This window comes from Bos indicus, chromosome X (genome assembly GCF_029378745.1).
Source record: "Bos indicus isolate NIAB-ARS_2022 breed Sahiwal x Tharparkar chromosome X, NIAB-ARS_B.indTharparkar_mat_pri_1.0, whole genome shotgun sequence".
NCBI classification, from domain to species: Eukaryota; Metazoa; Chordata; class Mammalia; order Artiodactyla; family Bovidae; genus Bos; species Bos indicus.
In genome coordinates, this window is record NC_091789.1 from 32,974,630 (window position 1) to 32,985,269 (window position 10,640).

Genomic DNA, 10,640 nt, shown 5'->3' on the forward strand with positions numbered 1-10,640 from the left:
AACTCAAACAGCCAAGGCGGCTCAAACCCCCTCTCTCCCGCAGGCCCGTGGTCCCCATCTGTCCCCCTGCCTCACTTCTGTCTGTGGTTTGATGCCTGGGATGAGCGAGCTCCATGAGGAGAGTGAGACCAACCTTCAGGACCCAAGGGAGGCTGAGAGCCCAGTGGAGGGACTGTTTATTTAGGGGGAGGAGGAGGAGGAGGAGGAGGAGGAGGAGGAGGAGAAGGTTGCATACGTTTCTCCCTCCTCCTCGCTTTCCTCCTCCTCCTCTGTCCTGTTCCTGGGCACCCGGCAGGAGCTGGAGCTGGCTGATGCTGAAGCCCCCATCCCCCCTGACCTCGAGCCCTCAAGGTGCCTTTCTCTCCCCAGTGCCATGGCTGCCGCTCCATGGAGCCAATCCAAAGATGAGGCCTCCAGCAGCCAAGACTAGGTGGGGCCGAGAGCACCCAGTGGGAAGGTGCCACGTCCACGCACCCAGACCCACTGCACTGCTGGTGGTGGAGCTCATGCACTTCCTGCTCCTCAAGTGTCACAGCAAGGAGCCAACCACGAAGGAAGAAATCCTGAACATGGTCCTCAGAGAGGACGGGCACCACTTCCCTGAGGCCCTCCGCCAAGCCTCGGAGTGCCTGCAGCTGGTTTTCGGCGTGGATGTGAGGGAGGTGGACCACACGAAGCACACCTACATGCTAGTGAGCGATGGGCACAGCATGCCCAAGGCCGGCCTCCTGGTGGTGCTTCTAGGCGTGACCCTCCTGGAGGGCAACTGCGCCCACGAGGAGGAGATCTGGGAAACCCTGAACGACATGGGCGTATACACCTGGAGGGAGCACTACATCTATAGGGACCCCAGGGAGTGCTGACCCAAGTGGGTTCAGGAGGGGTTCCTGGAATATCAGTAGGTGCCCCGCGGTGACCCTGCTCGCTACCAGTTCCTGTGGGGTCCCCAGGCCTATGTGGAGAGCAGCAAGCGGCACGTCCTAGAGCATCTGCTCAAAATCAATCCAGGGGCTTCCAGGTCCTTCCCACTCCCACCTGCAGAGGCTGAGAGGGAGGAGGAAGAGGGGCCCTGAGCCAGAGCAGCAGCCAGACTCCTTCCAGGTCCACGTCCAACAGCGTGTCCTGGGGGCAGGAAGGGGGGCTGATCCTTCCCTCCGTGACTGAAGAGGGAGCGGTCAGCCTTCTCAGTCTTGAGGGCCTGGGCCAGTAGCGGGGACTCGGTGTGTAGCATCTTTGGGTTCCTTCTTTCCACAGTGACTTGGAGATTCATCTCTGCTTTCTTTACGAATTTTTCAAATGTTTTTTTCAGCTGAAGGCTTAATAAACTTCAGTATCTAACTTTGTGAATGACAATGGTCACACACGTATAGGTACCTACCAAGTTTAAGGACAGGAGTTTTGCTGTTCCGTAAAAGAGCCTGGGAACTCTCCTATTTTATTTTGTGACCCTGAGGAAGCTAACATTTCATTGGAATAGGAATTTTCTTGGAAATGGGAAAGAACAATAAAATTGATGGAGTCAAGAAATAGAGAAATTGGGAATTCTCTGACAGTGCAGTGGTTAGGACTCAGTACTTTCATTGCTGGGGCCCAGGTTCAATCCCTGGTTGGGGAACTAAGATCCCCAAAATTGCTGGGCATGGGGAAAAAAATAAAAGGAAATAGAGAATAAAAAATAAAAGTTCTAAAACCTTTTGTCATCTGTTAATCTATAAAACTAAAAGATCTATGTTTATTTGGATTTGCATTAGTTATTAAAGACAGTAGGGTAAAATTGGTCAGAGTTAATATGTACCTTGTTCACTGGCTTATTCTCAGCCAGAGTCTCACGGAGCCTCTGCTCTGCGAAGGCCGTGTTAGCAGAGGGTTCAGTAGAAGAAGCAGAACACCCCCACACCTAGAGCGATGGTGTAGGAGCTGCAGTCACATGAGGACGGTGGAGAGACGTACCCTAGTCCCACACAACAAGGCAACACAGTGTGAGGTGGTGGGGCTCCAGAAGGAGCACTCGGTGCCTGAGGCCGGGTGGTTTGGGGCTTTGGGCAGCTGGGTTCCTTCTGTGGGAGATGATTGTGATGAGGCTGGGTGGTAGTGTTGCAGTGAAGATGGAAACAAGAAGAATGAGTTGTTGTTGTTGTTGTTTTTTTCCCCCTTTCCTGAGAAGAAAGAATGTAAAAAGAACAGTGAGCCCGCCTGAACATTCGTTGGTTTTTTGTTTTTGTTTTTTAAATTTAACTGCTCCTAACTCTGCATATCTGTAACTAAGGTTTGCCTTTCTGCACCCTAACTGTACAGGAGCTATGAAAGTGTTAAAGTCATAGATGGTAAAGTCCATGGAATTCTCCAGGCCAGAGTACTGGAGAGGCTAGCCGTTCCCTTCTCCAGGGGAGCTTCAGGGTCTCCCGCGTTGCAGGTGGATTCTTAACCAGCTGAGCCACAAGGGAAGCCCAAGAATACTGGAGTGGGTAGCCTATCCCTTCTCCAGTGGGTCTTCCCAACCCAGGAATTGAAGTGCAGTCTCCTGCATTGCATGTGGATTCTTTACCAGCAGAGCTACCAGGGAAGCCCACAGGAGCTATACTTCACATCTGTTTTTCTTTGACTCTATGCTAAATACATCGTGTAGCAGGTGTTTACCCCTTACAACACCCTTCCCCTTGTAGTTACATATCAGAAAATAGGCCAGAGAGTCACCAAACTGCCAGGATCAATTACTGGGTTATTGGCACCAGTCTATGACTGACTTTGAAACAATGCAAGACGAAGAAATCAAGATCCTAACACCTTTGTTCCTCATCACTGACTCCTGACCGGGAGCCCTCATCTTATATCAGCCCCTAGATTCCTCATGGACAGGGGGCTCAGTTTTTGAGGCATGAGCCTACTTTGTTCCCCTCTCTGCTGGCTGAGAATTAAAGCCACCTGTCTGTTGCCTCCACACTTTGTCTCCATGTTTTTTATTTGTCTTCAGTGGACAGAGAAAGCCAAGGTTTTGGCCAGCTACAGTGGCAGCCCTCACACCTGCAGACGGTGTGTCTCAGGGATGAGGGAAAATCTGAAAGGGGACATTGCTGAGCAGCATCCTTTTGGATCCTGGGTAAAGCTAGAGAGTTCTCTTCCTGGGGAAAGAAAGGAAGTCATCGTGGGTGCCTGTCGCATTGCATTTGAGTGGGGTAGGGAGCTAGGTGTTCTATACCCACATCTCCAAGTGTTTCCTCAGAGGAAGAGTGACTCTCCCCTGATGTGAGGCCCAGAACCTGCTGGAAGAAGCTCTTCTTCCATGTCTCAGAGAGCCCAGGGTCGACTCCAGGAAATTGACCAGAGAGTTGTTACCTTGAGTGTTACTTGAAAATAGTGAAAATAGTTATTTGGATGGAAGAGGAGCTGCCAAAGACGGAAGTTGATTAAAAAAATCTGAGTGGAAAGAAGCCCTGTTCAACTTCATTGAAGTGTAATTTGCATACCATGGAATTCACCCATGGAAAAGGTACAATTCAGTGATTGCTAGTCAGTTTCCTAAGTCATGTAGCCTTCATCACAGTCCAGTTTTGGGACATTTCCATCACTCAGGAAGATTACCTCTGCCCACCTACAGTTAATCCCTGATTGCCCAGCCCACTCCCATGCAGTCATTGCTCTTCTTCCCATCTCTATTGATTTGCCTTTCCTGGAAATTGCATAGAAAAGGAGTCACATGACTTATTTCCTTGATCCATACTATACCACAGATTTGTCGTTCTTTTCTGTTTATTCCTAACCAGAATTCCATTGCAAGGATATGTGAAAACAGTTTTAATTTTCGATTAATTACACTGTATTGATTTTTGTTTTCCCTTCACGGTTTGGGCTTTAGTGTTATATTTGGGAAAATATCGTCGAAAGGTAAAGTCATGAACATTATCTTGGATGACTTAGTTTTTGTGTATGTTCTGAGGAAGTGGTGTAAACTCACATTTTTTGCAGGTGGATCTCCCACTTGTTGAAAAGTGGATTTATCCTTTCCATGTGGATTTAGCACCTTGAAAAACTAATCCATGAACCATAAATAAATGAGCTTATTTATGAACTCTCAATTCTGTCCCTTTGAGCTCTACATCTACAATTACAACAAAACTGTATTGTCATGATGTCTCTATCATAACTCTGGGTTTTGAAATCACGAAGGGCAAGTAAGTCTTCCATCGTTCCCCCACCCCCCACCACATTTTGTGTCTATTCTGGGTCTTTTGCATCGTCATTTTTTAATCAGCTTATCCATTTTTACAGAAAAGTCTCTGGGCATTTGGGGAAGGACTGAAGAGAATCACATCACACTGGAAGGAACCACCATCTGACAGCATCGCACCTCCTGACTCATGAACTGAGAGACCCTCTCTCTTACAGATGTTTGTAAACTCCACTCAGCAAAGTTTTGTACTTTTCAGTGTGCAAGTCACATACGTCTTTTGTTTGTCTATTAGTCTTATTCTGAAGAATTTCCTTCCTTTGGATGCTATGCTGAACAGAATTGTTCTCTTGATTTCACTTTGGGATGATTCATTGCTGCTATACAGAAATGTAATCGGGTTTTTAAAACATTGATCTCATATCCTGCGTACTGGCTGAACTCATTAACTGGTTCTTATATGTTTTATTTATTTATTTATTTTTGGTGGGTTCACTAGAATTTTTGCTATGCAAGTTCATATTGTCTCTCAGTAATACCAGTTTTCCTGTTTCCTTAGGAATAGTGTAAAGAGTAAAAGTTAAATTTCACCAGTTTCTCTCAGTCCTCCCTGATATGGAATCACCATCCTCTTAAAGTCACGACAGGGTTGATTGGTCGAAATCCCCAAGCTGCCTCATGCGTGTTCACAACTAGTGCCCGAGTGACATTTGGTTTGTCAGACCCTGGAAAGCCAAAGGAGGACAGTGCCCACAGCAGTCCCTGTGGGCAGAAAATTCTGGCATTATTCCTGTGCAGGTGTCGACTCCAGAGACAGTGTTTCTTGTAATTCTACACACACACACACACACAAAAACCTGGAAGTTTTGGATCACATCCCCTTCAATTCAGCAGGTGGCACTTAAATTTCAAAAGGAATGTGATCTCTATTATTGTAAAAGCAGCAAAACTGATGTGGCAGAAAGAGGCTATGATCTGCAAAGGGGTATAGAGCTTGCTAACAGGACACGGTGTTCTTAGGGTCAAGAGAGATGGGCTGTCCACAAATCCATGACTTAATTAGCATAAGTGAAAATGTTCATCGCTCAGTCATATCTGACTCTTTGTGACCTCATTAACTGTAGCCCACCAGGCTCCTCTGTCCATGGAATTCTCCAGGCAAGAATAGTGGAGTGGGTTGCCATTTCCTTCTCCAGAGGATCTTCCCCACCCAGGGATCAAACCCAGGTCTCCTGCATTACAGGCAGATTCCTTACTGTCTGATAGACAACAAAGTTGAGTGAGCAGGAGAATGCAGGGGAGTGCTCCAAAAGAGTCAGGACGTCTTCCCCAGTTCCCAGACCTGAGTCAGTTGTCAGACACAGAATCCATTGACCAAAGGAAGGAGGGATCCTCATGTGTAAAGACTCTGCAACACCCTGGCAGATGTATGCAGCCATCATTCCCCAAATCTGTCCCGCAAAGAGACCCACATCGTTCACCTTGGTGACTGGACATGGGAGAGAGAGGAAAGACGCAAACATTGTAAGGACGTCTAGAAGCGGGATGCTGTGGGAAGTGATAGTCAGGCCTTCACTCCGTCAGTGTCCGCAGTGGAGGGGGAGCATGTGTGCACCAGGAACATATGGAGGTCTGGCCTAGATCTGACCCAGAGAGCTCCTGCCTGCCACCTCCAAATGATGATGGGCACAAGCCCTGAATGCACACAAGCCCATTAGTATAGAAGCTATCAGAGCGGGGAGACCAAGTGCACTCCCTGCACCTTGACTGTGACAGTAAATACAAACCAAGATTCCCTCTGGTTTGGGAGATGTGAAACATTAATGACACCCTTAACACCAAAAGGATGCAGGGAGGTGGTCCCCACCGAACCTCCTCAGCGGTCTGGACCCTACTCAAACCTCTAGGCTCCTGAGGAGGACACTGGACCACCACCCACTCGATAGCAACTGCTTTGCCAGGTTTGTTATCTTTGCTGGAACACATGGCCACCTCCTCGGCATACAGCATGCGGACATTGGTCCTCATGAGCTAGGTTCTGTCAGACCCACAAAGGGAGGCGACTGCAACAGTAGTCCACCGCAAAACAGAAGTGGCTTCTCTGAGGAGATCAGACCCAAGCAGGGCCATAGATTACAAGAAGGTGAGCTAAACACCAGTATGACCTGCAAATGTGTCACAAGCACCTCTGCCACCATTTATTCCTGGAGATTAATGGACCAGAAACTTCTTTTCTGACCAGCTGCTGGGGGTGTAGAAATGCTGAGCATAGATGAGGGGTGGGTTGGCTGAACTGAAACTGCAGGTGGAAATGGACTCCTGCTGCAGTACCACCTCCACCACATGTGGCCATAGAGACAGGGGCGAGCGGAAATCTGCTCCCAGTGGATGCAACTTCTGATGGTGCCTCTAGGGATCCACTATTTATGGATAAAGGAAATGGCCCATGTCAAGAATAGACATGGGCTTAAAGACGATGGAAAATGGATTAGCCAGCCAGTCAGGTACTTAGAATGAGACATTTTGGTAGATTGCCACAAGTAGGTTTTGAGAAGGGGTACATCAATGAACCTATAGGAAGGGACACCAAAAAAGGAAGATATCTGCATTGCCTCTTGCTACTCACAAAAGCATGCAGCACACAAGAGGCAAGAAACATCACTGAAGACCCAGTGCCTGAAGAACTGAGAGCGCCCAGCCTCTGTCAGTGGTCCCTCAGGGCTGCACAGTGCTCTCATGCGAGGAGGAGCCCTGGGGCCAAGGATGATGCTGCATCTGGGCTCAGCAGCACAGGCGCCACCAGCAGGCCGGATGAGCTACGGCACCTACCAGGTGTTTGCCCCACCATGACAGAGAGTGATGCCGATCCCTCAGTGGCACCGTCCCTCCAGATCATTGAGCCACTAATGGTGAGTTGATCACAACATCTCACTTCCATCCTTGAAGGAGGAGAAGTTCATCTTTACTGAAATCGATAGGTACACATTCTAGATGTGGGTTTCGCTTTCCTTCTTGCAGCACCTTGTCTGGCACCACTATTTTAGGGCTCACAGAAAGCAGAACTGACTGACACAGGGTATTTCACAAAACCATCCAAGACCAAGAGACCCTCTAACAGCACACCAGGGGCTCAGAGGGCAAGTGGCCATGGGATCCAAAGTCGCTATCTCAGCCCCCACCATCCAGAAGCTGCTGGTCTTCTGGAACAGTGGATTGGCCTCTACAAAGCACACGTGGGGTGCACACTGGGATATGAGAGCCCGTGGTACTGGGGTGTCACCCTCCAGGGACTGGACATGCTCCACATCTGCCATCCTTAGTTCCCCATGAGGTAAGATGCATGGTCCTTGAACCAGAGGGTAGAGTGACCCCATTGATCACCATTTCCACTGACCCATGACCCCACCTACAACCCAACTCCCAGAGATTTATGACTCCCCGTACGACCACTCCCAGTGACTCATGGCCCCACCTGCCACCACTCCCAGTGACCCACAAGGGAAGTTGTGCTTCCAGTTGTTAAGAGTAAGTTCTGCAGTTCCACAGCAGGGAAGTTCACAGTAGCCACATCTAGCTATTTACATTGATTTCACATTATGTTAAGGTGGAAGTGAACAACAGAATGAAATGCAAGTTAGATACAGAGTCTTAGCCTCTGGAGGTTTAAGTTATGGGCAGGGGCGATCCCTGCACCCTGTCAGAAGTTCCCAGTGTATGACTCACACGTATTTGTGTTGGACTCAATCACAAAGCTATATCTCAAGGCTTCTGTGCCCTGATGGTTATTTTGGCAAGTCAGATCATCTTCTTGTTCCAGTGAATAAACGGAACAGAACTAGTGAGTATTTACCACAGCTATTATGATTACAATATTTGTGCATTGCACAGTAATGTAGAGGAGAATGAACAACCACTACATTCTGGATTTCAAATGCCAGGGTTCCTTTATTGCTCCAGTGAGGAAATGCCCATGACCCACACGTGGACAAATAAGACTGTGACGAAGCCAGCTACTTCCCACCCTCATTTGAGCCTGGGGATGATGGGGTCTGGGGAGCAGGCTGGTGACTGCACCTGTCATCTGCTACAGCCTTTCATCTGCTCCAACTGCCTGTTTGTGGACACTGAGGTCCTCTCTGGCTCTGTGGTGGCTGACACACCATCCTGGCAACACGCTGCTGGCTAAACCTCAGAAAGGATAGTCTTCTACTACCCAGGCTCACTGATCACTTTCATCAAAGATTGGGAATTTAGGAATCATTTGAATAGTCATTCATAATCATAGCCTTTTGTCATTATTCACATCGCACAGGGTTGTTATTTACTAGCCGTCATGACACTCAGCAAAAGTGACCTCGACTGTCCATTTATCTGAATCACAACAATTGTGACAGGGGACTATTATCTGGGGACCTTCATATACGACTTGTAAGGGAATGCCAACCCTGCGGCTATCTTGGGCTGGGAGGTTGTCTGGACAGGAACAGGAAGAGTAGAGCTCCGAGATGCAGAGAGTGAGGCCAGATTGGAGACAGTGGGGGCAAGGGGTCCACAGTAGGGGTGACGCGAGCTCTGGGCTGGACGCCAGGGACAGGGTGCCCCCAAGCTTAGAGGTCCACTTGGGCTGCTGCCTCCAACGCACCATCAGGAGGACCGAAGAGCTCTGAGACAATGGAAGGGTGCTGCTCTGAGAGCTAAAGTGAGCAGGTGACAGGAAGGAATTCCTGGACTTTGTTTCCTGAAGGGTGGCCCCTTGTATGAAGTCCACCACCCCCGCTACCATCAGGAGACATGCAGAGTGTGACATTTCATGAAAAAGGAACAAATACACAGGACCGTAGCTCATCCTGCTGTGCAAACATAGTGGTATGTTTCACGACTGTGCTGGTTAGAGAAGGAACCCGAGATTCCGGAGGCTGCTTCGGTATAAACGGCCTTCATAGTCTCGTGTACCCCAGCTGCTTTCTCACCATCCCCAGAGGCTCTTAGGCCAGTCCCCCATCTACGTGTCTCCTCTCTCCTGGCCTGGCCCTGCCACGTAGGGAAGGGAAGGGGAGAGAAGAATGGACACCAGAATGAGGGCAGAGGGCGAGGACTGTGTGGTCCTCACGTGGTTCTGGCTTGAAGCTCAGCTCCAGACTCCTAGGCTGCATCCTGATAGCTTATGGTCAATTGTGTTGGATTCATGATCTCCGAAGAAGATTTAGCTTCGGGACCAGGGACCAGGTTTGATCACTCAAGAGCTTTTGTGTAGAGGAGTTTCACTAAAGTAAGAAAAGGGACAGAGAAAGCTTCTGACATAGACATCAGAAGGGGGACTGAGACTGCGCCCCTTGCTGGTGTTAGCCAGGGAGTTATATACTTTTTTATAATTGGTTATTACAATTAATCAAAAGACTGTCTCAGGGTTGTATAAATCTTACCAGACCCACTCTCACAATTTACATTTTAGGATAACAGGACTAGAACTTAAAAATAGAAAGATCCTACCAGACCCACTCCCATAATATACATTCTAAAATATCAGGATTAGTCAGAAGGTTTTCAGGTAGGAGAAACTGTCCTCAAGCAGGATACATTGTTGCTATATAATCCCTAGTACAGAGTTGAAGCTGAGTTGTTGGTTGTGTAATCATCAGTTTGAGGCTTAAAGGAAAAAACATTTTATGTGACTAAGACTAAGAAATGTAGAGGGGAAAAACATTTGTCCCTTCTTCCTCCTTGAGAATTCAAGACCCCTATCTCCTCCTTGAGAGCCCCAGACCCCTTTCTCCTCCTCAGGGAACCTAGACGTGTTATCAACCTGCCTAGGAATTGACTCGCTCAATCCCTGCCCCTTGGCTCAGGGCTCTCCACCATCCTCAGTCCCTCTGGCTGCACCACCCCCAGGATACCATCTGAAGTGCCCAGAGTCCAAAATGCTCCTTCCTCTTCCACCCTGTCTACATCACAACTGTCCTGGAGGGTTTTAGGAGGACAGCAGTCCTTGGAAAAACACCCACCTTCTGACTGCGCCTGCTGACTTCCCTGGTGGATTTCCCTGGTGGCTCAGATGGTAAAGCGTCTGCCTGCAATGCGGGAGACCCAGGTTCGATCCCTGGGTTGGGAAGATCTCCTGGAGAAGGAAATGGCAACCAACTCCAGTATTCCTGCCTGGAGAATCCCAGGGATGGAGGAGCCTGGTAGGCTACAGTCCACGGGGTCGCAAAGAGTCGGACACAACTGAGCGACTTCACTTCTGACTCTGCCACTGGGAGGAACCCAGGTCCTCCCCCTTGGCCCTGAACGGATGGTGCCTGGACAGCTCTTCCATCAGTCAGTCAGTCAGGAGCCTTTCCTGCTTCTTGGGAGCTCAGGCCCATGGATGTGGCATCACCGGCCTCCAAAATACATTTCCACCTCACCCCAGGCAAAGTGCAAATGGTATGCTTTTCCCCCCAAACAACGTGCAAATATTATTTAGATAAAACCTTTA

The 10,640-nt window shown here is 48.8% G+C and overlaps 1 non-coding gene across 1 annotated transcript; it reads left to right on the plus strand.

Annotated features, from left to right (window-relative positions):
• The first annotated feature begins 10,202 nt into the window (after positions 1-10,202).
• Positions 10,203-10,274, plus strand: TRNAC-GCA (transfer RNA cysteine (anticodon GCA)). Its single transcript has one exon. It is a non-coding gene; the product is annotated as a tRNA-Cys (tRNA).
• The last annotated feature ends 366 nt before the right edge of the window (positions 10,275-10,640 follow it).